At 42.0% G+C, this 19,424-nt stretch overlaps 1 long non-coding RNA gene across 2 annotated transcripts; it reads right to left on the bottom strand.

Moving 5' to 3' along the window:
* Window positions 1–8,089: 8,089 nt before the first annotated feature.
* LOC142034884 (uncharacterized) lies at window positions 8,090–18,508 on the bottom strand. 2 transcript variants are annotated; one of them, XR_012651762.1, is made up of 5 exons: window positions 17,479–17,612; window positions 16,927–17,024; window positions 16,225–16,328; window positions 12,168–12,270; window positions 8,090–9,400 (listed from the first exon to the last, which is right to left on the bottom strand). It is a non-coding gene; the product is annotated as an uncharacterized LOC142034884 (long non-coding RNA). The 2 variants fall into 2 exon arrangements; XR_012651761.1 differs by lacking the exons at window positions 16,927–17,024; window positions 17,479–17,612 and adding an exon at window positions 18,452–18,508.
* Between the last annotated feature and the right edge of the window lie 916 nt (window positions 18,509–19,424).

Below are 19,424 nucleotides of genomic sequence, written 5' to 3'. Positions count from 1 at the left end.
GTGGAGTGAGTAAGCGGCTGCGTGGTGCTTAGTTGCTGGCTGGGGTTAAACCACGGCACTTACCCTTGTATCATTGAGAAAAATGGAGATGTTCTAATAGCAAAGTCCAACTTATACCCATTTGAAAAAATCCAGAAGATGTCTTGCACATGAGACACTACAGAAGATGGCAACGTAATACACAGAAGCGGAGAAAGGAAAAATCTTACTGTCAGAGCAATCACATCTTCTCTCTTGACTAGGTTTAGTATTTGTTCCAAAAGCCTTTTCTGATCTTTGCTACTTTGATATATTTAAAGGGGCTGTTCTAAAAAAACACTTCATTTTTTGACAAATAAAAAAAAACCCATAGACCTTACAAAGAGCTTGGCTCAGATGTCAGCTCAGAATTGTGTTGCATGATTGAATGCCATACAAAGGACCATTACAAAGCCTTTTAGATGGCATCATTGCTTATAAGGAGCATGCTGCAGTCAGCTCAGAACATCAGTCTTTGTGTTTGGATTTTTTTTTATTGCACAGAGTTCAAGCTGCTCCCTCTTACTAGAGCTGTCTCCTCCTTCCAGTGCACATGGCAGGGCCTCTCAGTACATTTAGTGTGGCATCTAGATACATTGGATGATCTGCCCAGGGGCTTCTCTCATTCATCACACAGCTGACATTACAAGAGAACGACAGGCTACATTTGAAAAATTTCCTCTTCAAAGAACGAGAAGGGCTTTCCAACACAGAGCTCTACAGCATGGTTGGGATGTCAACACTTAACTTTTCCAGGTGGTACATAACACGGACTTTACTGTAGAGTTTCTGCCTTCCCCTTGTTTCCAGGCTAAGGAACCCCATGCCTGAGACTTCAGTCAGTTAAGAAACATTTTTTGTAGCACAACTACTTCTTAAAACCCTGCTTAACAGAATTAACTTACCAGCCCATAGGCAGGCATAAATGTGATTGAGTCTGATTTCTCTTAGGGTTTCTTACTCAAGCCTCTTGCCTGCCTGAAGTGAAGTTTTGTTACTGGGGGAGGGTGGGAAAAAGAATAGCAGTTAACTCGCCCAGTTCCCTGCTAGGCAGCCCTTAGACACAAGCGTGAACAGCAAGGACTGCGTGACTTTTGGCAGAACAAATCAATTAAGCAAGTTTAAAAAGATGAGTCTGCAGTAAGCTTTGCATAAGCATGTTTATTTAATAGCTTCCCTCCTTCTTTTAGGCCCAAGAAGCCCATTGTTTAACATCACTATAGAGATGGCCCACCTGAGCAACAAATACAGTTTACTAGCTCAGGGAAGCCTTTTAAGGAACAGGAAGTATTACAGGCACCTCTTTCTTTGCAGTTTATGAGCTCCTAAGTGAGGGAAGATTTGTTTGGCAAGTCTTACATATAGGATGGTGTCATGGTTTAACCCCAGCCAGCAACTAAGCGCCACACAGCTGCTCACTCACTCTTCCCCCCTTCCAGCAGGATGAGGGAGAGAATCAGGGAAAAAAGTAAAACCCGTGGGTTGAGATGAGAACAGTTTAATAACTAAAATCAAAATACAAATATAACAACAATAATAATTGCAATGAAAAGGAATATAACAAAAAGAGAGAAATTAGACCCAAGAGAAGGTAAGTGAAGCACAATGTAATTGCTCACCACCTGCTGACCAATGCCCAAGCAGTGATCTGCCCCTCCCAGCCAACTCCACCCCCAGTTTATATACTGACCATGACATTCTATTGTAGCATTCACTACATATCAAGGTGCCACGCTTAGATCACTGGTCAGCCCGGACCAGGGAAAGAGACAGATAACACACGCAGTGTGAGCGCCAACTTCCGCCTTTTATTGCACAGTTAATTCCTTTTATACTAACAAGGGGAGGTGGGGTTACAGGTACATCACAAGGCTGCGACTAACCCTCTAACTTTCCGTGACAACGTGAGATCTTCCGAACGCCGTCCCCTACATTCTATGGCATGGAATATCCCTTTGGCTAGTTCAGGTCAGCTGTCCTGGCCATGCTCCCTCCCAGCTTCTTGTACATCTGCTCGCTGGCAGAGCATGGGAAACCAAAAAATCCTTAACTTAGGATAAGCACTCCTTAGCGACAACTGAGACATTAGTGTGCTATCAACATTGTTCTCACACTGAATCCAAAAAACAACACTATACCAGCTACTAGGAAGAAAGTTAACTCTATCCAGCTGAAACCAGGACAGATGCTTTGCCACCCTAAGTGCAGTTGGAAGGATGGAAGTAGTTTAAAAAAAAAAAAAAAGCACCTATCCCTTTACCAAAGCAGATTCCTCAAAGCATTGTTTCATCCCCAACATCACTTGACACTTAACTCCCACCTCCTCAGCTTTCAGCTCTGTGCAAGCAAAACAAATGAGGAGTCACCAGCATGACACTTTGTCTTGTAGGTTCCCCCCCAGCATGCTTTCAAGTCCTGTTCCTCAAGCACACTGTAATGCCTAAAAGAACTCCAGAGTGCCATCCTACTGCCCTCCCACATATGCATCTGGGCACTTTATTCCATACAGTCACAGAGTTTGTTAGAAGGGCTTTTAAAAAGAAGTCAGTCACCATTTCTCCTTTGAAGTGTATAGAGAAGAGCACAGAGTAGTTTCAGTCATATTCTCTGCTCTCATTAATGCTCAACAATTAAAACATATTCAGTATGGGTTTTTGCCATGATCTTAAAATATTTTATTGGTAGTATAAAGTTAGGAACATTAAAAGTCAGTAGATTTAAGCTGCAATACACCGACTTATGCATTCTGATAAAGACTACATTTTTTTTTTAACTTCTGCATAAGCAGTACAGATTACATAAATGCTTCCACTATTACAAGAGGTACAAAGAACTAACCAGAATTGGTATTTCATCACATTCCTGTGAAAATATTTGTTCAATATTGACAATAAACCAGGGACCATCAGTTTTACAAGAAAAGTATGCAGGGAGTAGTTCAAACATTTGGTTATTTTGAGGTAGCAAGGGAAGTGGCTGTTAGCCTCATAGACAACATCTGACTGTCCTAGATTAGAGAAGCATTTGTTTACTCCATTCCCAGACTCTTAAGACTAAGAGATGAAACCTCACATCACCATACCACACTGGGAGAATGCAGTGTCCAACATTACCTCAGTGAAATCACAGTTTAAGTGAATCAGTTTTCTCCCAGTAAGGCATGATCTCCTGAAAAAATAGCTACTGAAAATAGTAAGAAACAGAACTATGACTAAACTATAATTCAGGATAATATCTGGACAGGTCTACTGCATACTTCACATTATCTGTTTAGCAAGACTGTTCTCTGAGGTCCAGGACACATTTTGCAAAATCCCGAGTTCAACAGCTTGAGTTAGTTGCTTCCTGAAGCTGAAATTCCTAAAGTCAGGTACATCATCCTTGCCACTGAACCTGATATTTGACACCAAGCCATTTCATTCTCAGGTCTCTCAAGCTTCAACATTTCCAGCCTCTATTTCTCCACTACACCCAAGCACTTTGGACAGTGAGGGTGCCACATTTACAAACTCAGCTTCTTGCTTTACAGGTATCTGAACACAAACTGGTGGTTCTTCTGGAAGCTCTGTTGTTTGTTGCACAATCCTGTGCTGTGGCTCTGCCTCACTTGCTGCTGTTTCTGCATTGCAGTCCCTGCTCTCCTCGTCTTCCAGTTCACCTAGGACTCCATCACTTGGCTGGCGTAAAACCTCACACAGTTGCTCAGGCTCTGCACAGCATAGGCTCTCCATCTCCTCTGCAATTGGCACACTAGACTGGGTCTCTTGCTCTGAGAAGTCAAGCAGCTGGTTTGCTGGCTCTAGATATTCCCCTTCTGGATACAGGGACTCCCCAGGCATTGCAGAAGTAGAGTACGTCTCAGCCATACCATTTGCTACGACTTCCGAAGGGTCCACTCTCTCCCTAGCCTTCTGCGGAGCCTGCACAGTCAGCAGAGATGCTGTCTCTACTGGACATGTAAGCTCAGTATTCTTAGCAGATTGAGGACTTATTTCAGCAAACTTAGCCCTGTCTGTTTCCTCCACATCCTCAGCAGAAAGGTAGGTCTCAGTCTTCTCTGCCATCTGCACAGCACACAGTGGCAAGTTCCTTCCTATGAGACTCTCTCCAGTCTCTGCAGGAGGCTTGATCTCACAGTCTTGGCCAGCTGCAGTTTCACTTGTGAGTTCTGTGAAGTTGAGAATATTTCTTTCTTGGAGAGTTATTCCAGCACATGGAACACAGGCCTCTGCCTGTTCATCAGGCTGCTCTTTGTCTGCAACAAGCTTAGCATCCTGAGCTGTGTGTGTAACGGGCTGGGCCTCAGAAGCATGAGGAACAGGTTTTATTTTCTCTTCTGCACTGCCTACTTTCTGTCTTTCTTGCTGGTTGTCTGCCTGGGTTAAGACTTCTCCTTTGGTCTCCCCATCTGCAGGAGCCACCAAGAAGTCCATGGAGTCCCAGGCTGCCTCCCATCTCTCAGTCATCCCCATGGGATGTGCAGCAGGGCAGGTCTCCATGTTTACCTCCGCAGCATCAGCTGATGGCCATCGGTCCTGGCTCAGTGACTGCACCTCTTCAGAGCCTTGTTTAGAGACTTCCAGGGCTGGAGAGGAAGGCTGCGTATAAATGCATATCGATGTTTCCCCTGAGATCTGCAAAATCGGCTTGGTCTCACTGGTGTCCTCATTTGCTTGCTCCACCTTTTGTTTCTTACATATCCAACAAATCACACAGCAGATCTGCTTGCTGAAATCACTCCCCATGTTGTCACTCAACAGAACCTGCAAGAAAGAACAACTGTGTATCATAACTGCTTCACAACAGTTTTTCCTTGTACACCAAAGGTTTGTTGGCTTTGTTCCTACAGAGGTCTGTACACTCACAGACAGACTGCGGGGTACTGCATGAAAGGACAGGCCACCCTTTACATCAGAAGCTGGACCGAGTTTCATACACCAAAGAACATCTTCTGACTACACCTTGGATGAGTGTCATTAAGGTAGAAGTGACAATAGCACCACTGTACCATCTTACCAGTTTAATGGCAAGAGATTTGCAGCGCTAAGGCAGTTCAGAGTTCTGAACTCCACACTAATCAACAATTTGCATCAGTCACCCAGGCATGTTTATTAATTGGCAAGGTAGCACTCGACACCAAGGAGCAGCTGGTGTTAATTCTGTTAAGTAACATAGTTCAGGTGCAGCATGTTTACAAGGGCAACTCCTTCAACTTGAAGGGGAAATTGAGTTTACACTTTCAGCTAGAGTCCCTATAAAATAACAACAAAACCAACCAAGCAAACAGTCTTTGTTATTTAGGATAAAAGACATCAACTGCCTGCAGTTGTTAACCACAGAGAAAAGTATTTTCTTCTAGTTGAAGCCACATTGGCTTGTTTTCTTTCCACAGTCAGTACAGAAAAAGTCAGTTTCAGACTATGGGGTAATCAAGACAACAGAGCCACACCATAATCCATTAATTGTGTCATGCACCAAGGCCTAAGTATTTTGGAACACCATGTTTTCCACCTTAAAAGCTGGCATCCAGCCTCTCCACCAGAAGCACAGCATCATATTTACAAGAACTGTTAGAAACATAAAAAGCTCAAGGCATTAAGTTAAGCAAAGTGCCCTTAAGCACCAAAATATTTCTGATGTTCAAGCTTATTTTCTGCCTTCCTATTGAATTACAACAGAACACTTTGCTTAAGAACCAGCATTCCCAATAGTCGCATGGTTTCTTCCAAGTTTCTATTTCTACATTTCCACTTTCTTTAAAAAAAGAAAAAAAGACAAGAGAAAATAGACCATGGAGCCCTCTCAACACCTAAGTACACCCCTGAATACTTAACTGCAAATTAAACCAGCAAGTCTGCTTTCATTAGAAGGACCTTCTGTTGTGAATAACACTTCCAGCATCTGAAAAAAACCTCGCATGCTATCATTTTAGGACACAAAGTGAGTTAAAAATCCCACAGGATGATCCCAGCCTCTTGAAATCTACACATTTCCCCAATACATTTGTTCTAACAGCAGATGCTGTAATTGACTTACTGAAAACTAGAGAACAGGATTAAAGAACTTAGATTAAAATGGTTACTTACCAGCCTATGACAAAAGCAACAGACCACAACAAAAACCTCCCAAGTACCTCTTAGACCTCAAGCTCAACTTAAATAGTACTGAGGGGTCACACAAAATCACTTCCCCCAGCCCCTTGAACATGAATTCCCCAAATCCTTAGTTCCCTCCCATTCTCATTCCCTTCTGGGAACAGCTGTTATGGTTACATCCTTTATTTTACAGCTGGAGGTGTTTTATTGGCCATTTCGTGTTGCTTTTTATCAGAGGGTAAAGTAAAAATAAAACGCAGCTTCTGTTTATTGCAAACGAGCGATCACTAGCAATATACTCTAACAACACACTGTCGTAAAGCAAGACAGGCAGAGGCATACACCAGAGAGTGGTTTTCAAGGAGCAGGCTGTGTCGGGCAGTTTGGGATTTTCCTCGGCTCCATCTGCCATCTGCAGAGGGAGAGAATTCCAAAGTCTTGCTGGCTTCACTACAGTGGAAATGGGGTTGGACATCCTCTAAGCTGGTCTCCTGACGCCTGTGGCACCTGTCTCACTTGCATCATTAGTAGGCTCTGAAATATTAGTACAAGGATGATGCATATATGAAACAGAAAGGCCGACTCTTGAGTAACAAATGGACGAGTAGTGACAGCCCTCGTTATACTCAAGACCCAGCGGCTGATGCAGGAAGAATAAATAAGGTTTTCCTTCTGGATGTTTGTATTTCCTAAATAGGCCCCTGCATTTTGTGACTTCCCTAGTTGTGACTGCAGAGAAGTGTAAATTGTTTGAGGGCTTCTTTTCACCTCAGTGCTCAGAAAGTTTGAAATCAGGGTTACGGCTGCATTTTCAGTCCACACGGACTTTTTCCTCTGTTGTCTGCTAACATCTATTGCATGCCAAGAAAAAAAGGCCGAATCTGTGTATTCAGTGTTAGTCATGTCCTTGGAGACCTTACCTGAATTACATGTCCTTACTAAGTGAGGAGAGGGCACCCTCGAGGCTTTTATGTAACTCTTCCTCACATACTTTTATGCATTTTCATAGTTCTTTTGCTTAGTGAAGAACATCACACCCCAAAAGTGAACCTGACCGGGCTCTGCAAAGTGCTGGGTTCATTCTTTCTTCTCCCCTTGTCTCTCAGGGCAGCCTCTATTTTTTTACAAGTTTGCCTTAAACCATCAAGGGTTTCTTCTGGCTGGGCAGAAATTCTGTCTCCTCTCATAATGTACTTTTTTTCTGCCTCCACAGCATGACATGGATGTTTCTGAAGGAGAAGGCATTCTCCCTGCCAAAGCCAGTGCAGGGTACAGAACAGTGCTGGTAATAAGCACAGCACTAGTGCAGATGAAGTCAGCACATTGATACTTTAGTTCTAAAACTGAGCAGATACATTCCATTAACACTAAATAGTTGGTAAAATAATAGACATGAAAGCTGGCTTTTTATTTATGGTTGTTCATTAACAGGGGAAGGGCATGATATGTAAACGATCTTTTCCAATGGGAAGTAAATATGAAACAAGATATATTTTTTGGTGAGATTTTTTGACAGGTTCCAGCTGTTTCAACGGTCTTCACAGCCTATAAGGAAGTCCTTTAGTCTGCTTTCATTAATTTTCTCATAACTTTTACCACCTGTAGGTATGAATATGACTAGTTTGGGCCAAATTCAGTGAAACCTGCCTCATCAGGCCCAGTCAGGGAAAAAAAGGCATTCATTCAGAGTTGGATGAATAGCAAACCTTTGCATTAGGCCTGGAGAGAACCAACAGTTGCCTGTTTTAAGCCTGGTCCCCTCCTCCGTGAGCTCCCTCCACCTTCCAGATTTTTAGTGGGGGTAACATCAACTTCCTTGCCAAATAAAACCCCTGGCCACAGCATGCATGTCACTCATGGCTTGCATCTTGCCCCACATGACACTCACCAGCTACGGTGCAGGCTGCATGTTTGATGTATATAGAAGTGTGCATATTTAAGTAAATAGAAAAGGGAAGAAAAACACTGTTGCATAGTATTGTTTTAATATTAGAGGTGCAGTTAAAATTGAACAATGATGCAATTACAGTGTATAAATAAACCACATGAGAAAGGTCTTCTATTACAGGATTGGAGAAAACCCTCTCCTTTAGGAAAGGGACATTGCATTGTTACACAAATAGACTTCCTTGCCTTCAAGGAGAAAGACTACAGCTTGGACTTGTCCAGAAGAGACTAGAATATAACCATCACAGGCACACATGCAAGAGTGGTAGATGGGGAAGCTAAATAAGACTTAACAGTCAAAGAAAATGAAACCTCAGCTCACTAACAGCAAGAGTAGGGCCAGCAGCCAAAGCACTGAAGTCATAAACCACCTGGAATGGAGGGCAAATGAATTCAGTTTGTGAACAGAAGTATCCACAGGACGTATACACTGTATATGACAAAAACACCCTAGCATATTTATATATAAACATGGTTACATTATTTAGTAACTTTGAAATGATCACATTCTACAGTTGCAAGCAGGCAAAGATACAATGCTGTCCTAGGGGACAATCAAGGTAGGTATGTTACAGTTTTATTACAACCATTTTGTTTCCTTGTTGATCGTTGAGATCCATGGCATTTTACATACATACATGTCCTCCAACCACTTATTTCTACAGCACACAGGACACGTTACTTTTAATGACAGTCTGCCAAGTTTTATGCTCCTACTTCAAGATTCAGGTTCAAGGCTCTCACTCTGATCCCACTGGACTGCTTCCGAGTGCTGTCTTTAGTCTTGCAGCACAGCCTGATCATTCTCTTCCTCAGGCAGGGGGCCAGTGCCAAGTCTGCCGTCACTCATTTTCACATTTCTTTGTGCCACCCTTCAGCATCCCAGAGTTCTAGAGTCCTCTCTTTGGCCTCCATCATAAGGTCAGCTTCACAAATTCTTTGAATTTAATGTAGTCTCAGGTTCACACAGGAGACTGCTTAGTGCAGTGACCAATACAGCAGTTTTACAAATGGTTGATTTTGCAGAGAAGAGCAAAAATCTTCCTTATGCTTTATTTGTTCCTCACACATTCAGTATCACAGCAGCAACAGGCCTAGACATTAAATCAACTATAAAAATATCTTAAGTGCATTTAAAATGAGAGGTCTCAGGTGAAGCAAACCAGCTGCTGGTACCTAGATGAAGAATTATTTCTCACCCACAGGTAAACAGAACCTCAGGAGCATCCACATACTTGAGCCACTTCCAAAAAGGCAGTTGTCTGGTTCCTTTGGGAAAGGTGAAAGGGCAAAACAGCTGGTCCAGTCATTTTTATTATGATGCTCAACAAGATGCAGATCTGGAGAGGGAAAGATGGGGGCAAAGAGCATCAAGCTCACATCATCTCAGCAAGCCATTTCATAGACTTGTAAGGGAAGTGGTATACAAATTCCCCATGGGACATCTGAAGCATCCAGATGATCATCAGGGAAGTCTTTACCTTTGTGCCAAGAGACTTACAACTGTAGTACCAAGGATCCACAATTTAATAGTGAAGATAATTTACTTTGTATAAAAGTTAATGTTCTATTACACAAGACTGCATGGTGCAAATATTTTGAAGTGGAACATGGGCTTTGCCTTTGTGGGGTAAGTAACAGTATGAGAACTCATTCCAACACATCAAAATTGCTTTAGCATGCTTTGACAATGTATTCTGACAGGTGGTTAATTACAGCAGTATTTCAGCAGGCACTACATTTACCCTTTGTTTTACTACCAGGTGGCACAGGAATATACACCATGCCTATCAACTAGAACTCCACCACATCATCTGCTGCAAGTTAAACACAAAGCAAAACAGTTAAGTATTACACACTTCCCTTGTTTAAGCACACATCCAGACAAGTTACAAACCCCCTGCCCAAAGTTCAGCCTACTACTTCTCCACACATCCCTGAACTTTATTTCCATTCAGTTTCTCCTCACACTATTCCCTCTTGTTGCACATGCAAGATACTAGTTAAACACCATTTTAAAAGATTTTTACATCTATATGCTTGTGACTTGTATTTAAGTCACATAAGTGACTTAAGTGTCATAACCTGGGTTTGAGTCTTGACATGTTAAAATAGTAAAATAAACAAGAGAAGTCTCATTTTACATGTTTCCTTAGCCTTCAAGCATGTTTTTTGCGTTGACAGCATTGGAGGATACACACACTTTCCCTGTCCGGTGGAGCCTACAGCACTTGTCTTGCAAAAGCTTAACTGACTCAACAGACAAGCTATGAGGGGATGCATTGCTGTGTCAGAGCACTCACACAGGCCCACAGTGCTCAGACATCAGTGGCAAAAATCACAGTGCCCCACAGCTGGCCACAGGGTGCTGGCCGAACAGCCTTTTGCCTCTGCTCTGCCAACTGGCCAGAGCTTCCACAATTCAAGCATCCTGTCACCTGAAAGCAGATCTGCTCTAACAGCACATTGAGATACAGATGGATTCCATATCCCCAAGCAGGGCCTGGTCACCTGCCAGGGAAGCGCAGCCAATTTCCTTGCCAGGGCAGTCAACCAGGTTGCCCATGGGCATTGTGAGGAGGATGTACCAGCAGGGAATCAGCTCCCAGTTCCCACACTTCCTCACTCAACATCTTCCTTCAAGTACATCCATGTATACTGACTTTAGTGACCACAATCAATATTCCAGAGCTTTCAATACAGAGAGAAAGAGACCAAAGGCTTCAGTGCAAATCAAGCCCCATTGCTAACATGTCTGCCCAGCATGAGCTTAGCACTTGAGCTCTGTTCACACTTTAATAGACAAGTACAAGATTCTGCATTTTGTATCTCATGTAGCTCATATCAGACCCTGTTCTCACTCCTCTCTAATAACTCTATTCAATAAAGCCTCCAGATGTTTTGCATATAGGTAAGCCAAGCTAGCTCACAACTGTTACAAGAACTAACAAAGCCTGGAAGCATAGACTGACTGGAGGAACAAGCAGTACTGAAAGCAGACATAACTATCTCTTTAGACCAATGACAATTGCAGCTGAAAAAGATGTTTTTCTCCAGAAACCTTGAAGCACACCCCACCTAAGTATGTCCTGGACTGAGCATAAACAGGGTTAACAAATAGATGAAACAGTTACGAGACAATCTAGCAGCACAGTAAGTGAAAGAAGGTATTTTTAAAAAAGAAACTGCTTTCAACAGGAATGAAACTTCAGAGCATATGGTTCAAAAAAAGCTTTGAAGAATCTACGTTGCAAACATCTTTTCCTTTTCAAGCTAGAATGTCAAAAGTGTCAGTTTGACAATCTCAATTAGAGAGCAAGACCTCTTTTCACCTTATTACAGTTATCACAAGGACTTGTTGTTCAGTCACTGCAAAGAGGCCACAGTAATTGCAAGAGAGCTACATTAGCTCAGCTTTTAGAGTGGTCTTTTTTTCCCCCCCATCCATTATCCAATGTGACTCCTTGGGTCTAGTTACAGCATTACAGAAAAAAATGACTTTGTTGTAATTGGATGACTGAGGTTGAAAACACTCAGGCTAGAGTGCCAGCTACAAGGTTCAGGTTTCTTTGGGTCCTGCATTGTTTTCACAACACTGAATCTAACCACACCTTTCATACAACTGCATTTACATTAAAGCTGCAAAAACTGTACAATATCTAAGTACCTATAACCAAGTTTCAGTAGTAAAGGGCTTGATGCATTAAGGAACTTCACTGATGGTCTGGAAATACAAAGAATTTATTTAAACTCACATCATATTCTTCAGCTTTTAACAGACAATTCTAGTATTTACAGTTTCCCAGAAGGCAGTTACTCATGTACCAAAACAGAAGAGAATCAGTCCAGTTACAATATACACCTTCTAGGAGGAGGTATCTCAAGTCACTAGAGAGATCATCCAGTACAGGCAAATGACATTGGTAACGCCATTTATGAGCAACAATACACATACCTGCTATCACCCATTAAGTACCACATTGTGCAATGGACAGAAGGACAACATATTGCTAAGGGGAAAACCCAGCCTGTAGTTAGATACAAAAGATTACGCAGTTGCTGTAAACCCCCCCCCATTCTCTTCCAAAAATCAGCAAGTTTATTGACCAGGCATGGCAAGTCAGGTACCAAGAGACTGTCAGATGACACCCATCAGCTTCCAAATGCAGCAGCCTGAAGAATAAGCTCCAGTCTTTCCCCACTGCATGGCCTGCAATAGAAACAGAGCAGAAATACAGTCTGCAGGTCTCAGGCCAGAGTATGCAGTTTTACAGAAAATTAAGCCTGCCTATTTTACTCCTAAACTTTTCCAAGAAAACTTACCAGTGCGGGGACCCCTCCTTTCTCCAAGGCTGCAGCCTACTGTTCAGCAGTCAGCAGCACTTGTAAGGAACATCACTGTCAGAAGATGCCCTTTGTTCACAAGTCTAACCCCACAAAGAGTAGGTCTCAATCTGGTAAAGAAGCTATTGCCTTCCAGCTGTGTGTTGGGTAGGAGACACCACGGGAAAACATGTACAACAGCATGGACATTTAATACAATGGGGCATAGCGGACAACATAAAAATCTGATGTCTAAGATCTGGTAACATATTAATTATATTGCACATAACTGACTCATTTAATACAACTGGAGTAGTCTCATAATTGTTACAGAAACTGTCTCCGGAGAACAATTGCAAACACCTATCAAGATCATCCTCATAAGTGAATGATGTTGGCAGCAATACAAATCACCACCTACCAATGCAGCTTCTAAATCTGTTAGGGGAGTATACATCCTACTGCTGACAATAAAGGAACTGCTAAATGCAGTTAGGCTTTTTTATTATTTATTTGTTTCTCCCTAATTACACTTATTTCTATACAACAGTGATGGCAGTCCATCAGCATTTGTTCATTCACTAGAGCATTTCATGATGCCAAGTCAGGCTTAAAAATAGACTCCTATGTGTTATGGAGCTCAGTTCGGATACTATTTCTTACATAGAACATGAATGGTTATATGGATGAATTTATCTTACAGCTCTCCAGCTTGCTCTTTGTTTCCCAATGCACTAAAACTGCATCTGTAATCATGCAGTAGATTGCAGCAGGCTATTAAATGATCTGTTATACAGTTCAGCATCCCAGGCCAACTTCCGTGTGCATGCAGGATGCTAAATGATACACCCTGACCAAAACTTCTGTTTAGTTCCTTTACATCTACGTGCTTACGGACACCAGCAGTCTAGCTTGAACTCTAGCCCTAACACTCCTGGAGGGTCAAAACTCAGGCTTTCAGCAAGGCAGAATCTCACAGTTGGATTAAAAACACATTAAAGCCATTTTGGGCACTGAGAAGAGGTTAAACTGTCTGCCTAGATACAGCTGCAACTAAGCAGCTCCACACCAGTGTGGTCACTGTGCTGTGACCTAAATTTAATTAAGAGGTACTTCCACAGGGACAAAGAGGCTCCTGAGGTACTGCTCTGTTAAAAGGCCACAGAGTCAGAAACTGGCAACAGTACTATGCAGATAATAGCCTTATCCCAAATTTCAGACTCATCTCCTGTTAGCAGCTGTCAAATGTCACTTGTACACATAGCACAGCCAGAAGGGTCATAAAGGAGTTTTCTCCATCAATTCAATGGCAGCTTAAGTGGTCTGTAGAAAGACAGGTCAGTTTAGGATGACAAGCCTCAAACTGGGAACAGGATGCTGAGGAAGAAGTGACATTTGGAAGTAATAATTGTGTACATTTCTAGATTTGGGGTGAAAAGCTGCATTTTCTCCTTCCAGACTAACAAGAAACCTAGATGATTTCCTGACTTTCAAAGACAAGGCAATATATGAGCTCTACTTTGTGATGAGGCAGGAATCCTTCCTATTATATTACCATTCATTTCTGGGCTGGAGATTCAGACTCAGCACACCATGGCTAAGACCAGGACAGGTGCATGAATTACACTTTCTAATACATCCCACTTCTTTGAATCCAACTCCTGCCTCTGAGGACTGCTGTTCCTCTATTAACTGTCAATTTGCAACTACAATAGCATGACATTTCAAGGTAACTCTACTGCAAATGCATTGACATTGCTTGATTTCAAACTGATATACCTCAATTTGAGTCTATTTAAAAAACTCTAAACAGCTGTCACCTAAAATTAACCCAATAACAAAAGTTGATAAAAACCCTAATATTGCCAACAAAACATCCCATGCCTTCTTTCTCCTGTAATGATTACTTTAATTCAGAAAGCTCTTTTTTTCCTCACTTATCTTAGAATGATTAGGCAAGTGTCTTCTTCTACACAGTAAATATCAGTTCTACTAAGATGCATCATACTATACACACTCCAAGAGCAAGAAACTAAGTGGTACACCCTTAAATGTGGTTTAAGATTACCACACAGTTGCAGCAGAAGCTGCACCCTCAAGAACTCTAAAATACATTTTGAGACCTACCATGTAATGCTAATGGCAATACGAATCACAGCCTAATTGGGAAGCTTCTAACAAGCTGAAGATACCAGCAGCCTTCTAGTATGGTCCCCTCTCTCCAACATACTCAACTTGCCAGACTGTTGCTAAACACACATGCTAGTCTTCAAAGTTTGGTCTGAAAAACAGGTTAGTCAAAACAAATGCAACTATTCACAGCAGTACTGAATTCCATAGCCAATACTTTCACAATCAAGGGGGGTGTGTATCTTTCATATTATCTTTATTGTCCCTTGTTTAAGAATTTCAAAGCCAGAACTAAAAGAAAAATCAATAGCTCAAACTATTTTCTTGTATTCATCAGTACAAGAACTTATTTGGTGGCTTTCAAAGTTACAGAGCTAGAATATATAGTAAGCAGAGAACATAGGCACCAGCTCTCACAAACTGATTAAGCAGAAAGCCCAGGTCCTGTAAAAAGGTGTTTGTGTTTGACATGTTCCAAACAGCCCCTGTAACAGGGATGGTTACTCAGTGTGTCAAGCTAAGTATCTTGAAGTCTCTAGGCCAGGGTTAAAATTCCGCTTTGGAATGAATACTCCTATGAAAATTCAAAAGCTGCTCAGCTGCCAGCAGGAGAATCATCAAACCTGTCACTTTTCCTGTGTCTAAACAGTACAGTGCACTATGCCACCCACCACCTTTTCTACACACTTCCTAAAATAGCTATGCTGTGACCAAATATTTGCTGATTGAAAGAGTACCCCTAACTGCGTCAGCACACTCTCCACAAATTGTGGAATTGTCTTTCACTGAACCATTGTATTCCAATCTCAGATGGTAATAAAGAGGAATCCTAAAATCCCCTAAATATAAATGTACACTGTGCTCCAGCACCAGTAACATGTCTAGCATAAAAGCAACAACATCCTACTATTAGATTTTAAAATGTAACTGAGTTTAGGACTAACTGCATTGCTTGAACCCATGAAATTAAGTTTGAGGCCTTGCCATTTATATCGGGTCAGAGCCTACCAGTACTTTCTCACTTTTACCCAAGTGTCAGAACTTGCCAAAGTACAAGAGATTATACAGATAATTTACACAGAAATCAGGGTAGCGCTGACCTTATAAAAGGTGCAGTAAGTTCTCTAGAGAAAAACTGCACAAAAATTACCTTTATATGAGCAAATAATACTTGCAGCAATATAAGCATCTTCTCAGGTAGCCTCTAATCTGATAGGGGATTACATGAACTGCAACTGCTGATGTTTTGCTTTGTTTTCCTTTTCCCCAACTACAGTTATTACTATTGAGTTACTATACAAAATGCACAGCAATTCATAAATGATTGATGGCTACAGTAAGCTTTATAGAGCAAAATAGCAAACTGAATTATGCTAGTCATTTTAAAAGAAAGAACAAAAATTCCTACAAGTAAGGTGATCCTTCTGAATCACTTTAACATTGAAAATTGTTTCTCAGGGATGTTCCACTCAATAGCCTGAAGAGTCCCGGATATTAATAAAAACAGGAACTGTTGAATATACACACATCTATAACTGACATTGTGCTGCAAGATTTGTCCTATTTGTAAACAGCACATGTAACTAAACAGATACTGCGACAACAGGTTCTCAGTATGAAGGACAGCAGGGAACATACAGAAGTATTAAACAATTAAACAGGACTGTGAACATGCACTCGCAACATACACAGAGCTTAGGATTCAACATACCTGAAGTGACAGCTTCAGGTAAGGAGGCTGACAAAGTGGCAGTTCTTGTCAGCGCTGTCACAGGATAAAGAAGTTCATTCCATCTTTTTCAAATCATTCATTCACTGCGCAGAAAAAAAAAGTACTCTAGTATAGGTGAAAACATGCAAGATACCAAAGGTTTTGCTATCAGTGGAAAGCGCAGTTATGATAAGAAAGGTGTTGAGGTTGGCCTGTACTTCCACAGAATCAAAAAACTTGAAGGTAACAAAACAAGCTAAGTTGACAATTTTAAATCAAGAGCAAGTTTGCTATCTACTAAAACCAGACCAGAATTTCACCAGTAGAGGGGCTTTTTTTCAGTACAATGAAATCATCAGCTATGCTTTTAAAAACAGAGACAAAACCAACAGTTCAGCTGCATATTTTTAAATGGAAGAGGAGCAGAAGAAGGCCCCAGAATTTTTGTTGATAAAAAAGGTTACAGACAGAGAGTGTGCAGAGCTGGCAGTGGTGAGAAAGGCAAAAAGAGACACCAAGGAAGGAAGACTGAAAGAACAGATAGAGTTACAGCAACCAGCAGTCAAAGGATTGGAGAGGTGCAACACTGATGTTGAAGGAAGAGGGGAAACAGCCAGCTTATTTGGTTCCAGTTAATATTAAAGGTGGAGGAAGTACAAAGGGAGGTAGGCACAACTAGGGCACAGATATTAGAGGCAGTACCTCCACAGCAAATGGTCTCCCGAGGGCAGCACAGCTATCTTGCACTTTCAGTTGTCAAGTTTCAGGTTTTTCTGAGGCTTCACTGACCTCATCTGGAACTACCCAGGTCACTGAAATAGAATATGAAAAAAAAAAAGATGAAAACTTTAATGGAGAACAGATTGATGGCATTTCCTGGGGTTAACAGGGACACTCTACAGGAACAGTCACATAGGAAGAACCCAGAAACACAAAGCCTCCCAATTAACTGAACACAAGAGTAATAGCAAGAACAAAGCCACAAACGACTCTGGACCATGCCTTTTCCCTTCTCTAGCAAGCCAAAAGAAAGCTGGCTTAGAAGAAATAATGACAGAACTGTCAAGCAATTTTGGAAAGAACAGTTGATAGAAATGAATAGAACTTCAAAAACTAAAATAAAATTAAAGAGAGAAAAATGCAGAGAAAAAAAATGACCTTCAGGTCAGCAAGAGTGCCTAGAATTGTATGGAAGCAAGGGAAGAATATAGTCACAGAGCTTATAAATCTAACTAATCAAGAATCATATCTCACACTTCAAGCTTGCTTTTCAATCTTGCCTTGATTGCAAGAAAGAGCTTCTTTCTGCTTAGGTGCAATCTTCAAGACTTCAACATCACATCTATTAGATCATTATGAACTCCAGGCTTGGTTCATGAAGAGTTCAGCTGAAAAGACAAAGTCAGTCCCCATGTTTTTAAAAGCATAGCTGATGATTTCATTGTCCTAAATGCTTATGCACAGCACAGGGCATCCACTTTGTTACCCAGCCCTGCTCAAATACTGCAGTGACTTAATTGAAGCATCTCCAAGGGAATGACTGAAGTCTCCTGCTACAGGTAACGGGGGCAGCTGTACTGGCTGTTAACTGAAGACACACCCAAACACATCTCTAAAATTATTGAAGAAATTCCTCTTTCCTATATTTTTGCCATAGTTATCTGAAAGCATGCCAGGCCATACAGATCAAGAAACCAGAGATTCACAGACACCATTTACAGCATCAGGCATACACCTGGCTCCTAATCCAGTTGCCACTCACCTGCAGCTATCCTTTAAACAGCTCACAGATATATCCTTTGGTTTACACTTCATCTATTTTACACTCAAGTGTTCAAGAAAAAGTAGTTCCTCTAAGCAGAGACTACATTTAACTAAAGGCACTAAGAAAATATACTTCAATTCCAGACCAGTAAAGTACACAGTGTGGGTGCATAGAGCCAATACATAATTAAAACCGCTAAAGAAAAGCCCACTAAGGAAGAGTTTTAAAAAAGTCAGGATAAGGAACTAAATTACATTACTGGTACATAGCACAGGCTCAAGACCACGGACAGAACAGCCTGAACCTCCTCTAAACAGCAGCACTCACCTCACTGAGGGAGCACCCCCCCCCCCGCTGCTGACCACCCGAGGCCGCCAAAACCAGCCCACAGACAGCTCTGCCGAACTGGAAGACAAAACCCCCAGTCCCTCAGCAAAGACCCCAGCCCCCGCAACCACCAACCTGTGCAACAAAGAAGTAAATTCCTGCCCCCCCCCCCGCGGTATTTGTACCCGCCCGCGGCCGGGGGGGGGGGCACTTCCGACCCGCGGAACCTTCTGGAAGGTGGGCGGTCCGGCCCCACTGCGCGTGCCCCTGGGGCGCGGTAAAAAGGGGCGGGGCCCTCCCTCAGCGTGTGGCTCCGGCGTTGAGGTGAGATGGCTGCCTGGGGGAGGAGAGCCGAGCCACGTCGCTTCGCTCGGGTGGGTGAGAGAAAACTTTGAGTGAGGGGCTTTTTAGCAAGAGCAGGGTCTGTTTGTGCCGTTAGTAAAGTCTTCTGTTTTCGGTCTTAGGGTTTTTTTGTGTTGGGTTTTTGTTTGTTTGTTTGCTTTCCCCTGAAGTGTTATTTTTAGTTTTAAGAGTTCTGCCTTTTGTTTGAGGGGGTTTGGGTGGTGTGAGTGAGGGAATGGAAGGTTATCCTGAGATAATTAAGAGCACCTGGGCTGTGCTTAAATTAAGTGTAGCTGGGCTGGTTCCCTATAGAGAAGAACAAAGAAGAAGTGTTTTAAGATTGCCAAGGCAGGAAAATATTTCTTTGAGATTCATATTAATTTGTAGTCATTATGTATATAGTAGGATACTGGTGTCTTAATTGTTCTGCCTTGGTGATTTCTCTAATGTGTCTGATATGTTTTCCTTTCAGATCTGAGATAGGGGCTCTCCTTTCCTTTGTAAAAAAGGAGAGCCCTGGTTGCTTCAAGACTGGTCAAGCTCAGGTGTTAATCAACTGAGTAATCAGCTAGATAAGCAAATGGCTCATGCATGGGTTTACAAAACTAGCAGTGTGTGCTGGCTTTATCACTGTAAAAATGTAATGGCATTTTTTGTTTAGTGGGAGATGTCCCTTTTATATGGTAGTAGGTTTAGCAGGTGGAGTAGTTCAGATGGAGGAAAAAAGTGTATGTCTCAAGGTGAGCTGAGCTGAACCTAATACAAG

This window comes from Buteo buteo, chromosome 9, assembly GCF_964188355.1.
Source record: "Buteo buteo chromosome 9, bButBut1.hap1.1, whole genome shotgun sequence".
Lineage (NCBI taxonomy): Eukaryota > Metazoa > Chordata > Aves > Accipitriformes > Accipitridae > Buteo > Buteo buteo.
The sequence above is the reverse complement of the archived record's forward strand: the minus strand, read 5'-3'. Positions and strand labels throughout refer to the sequence as shown.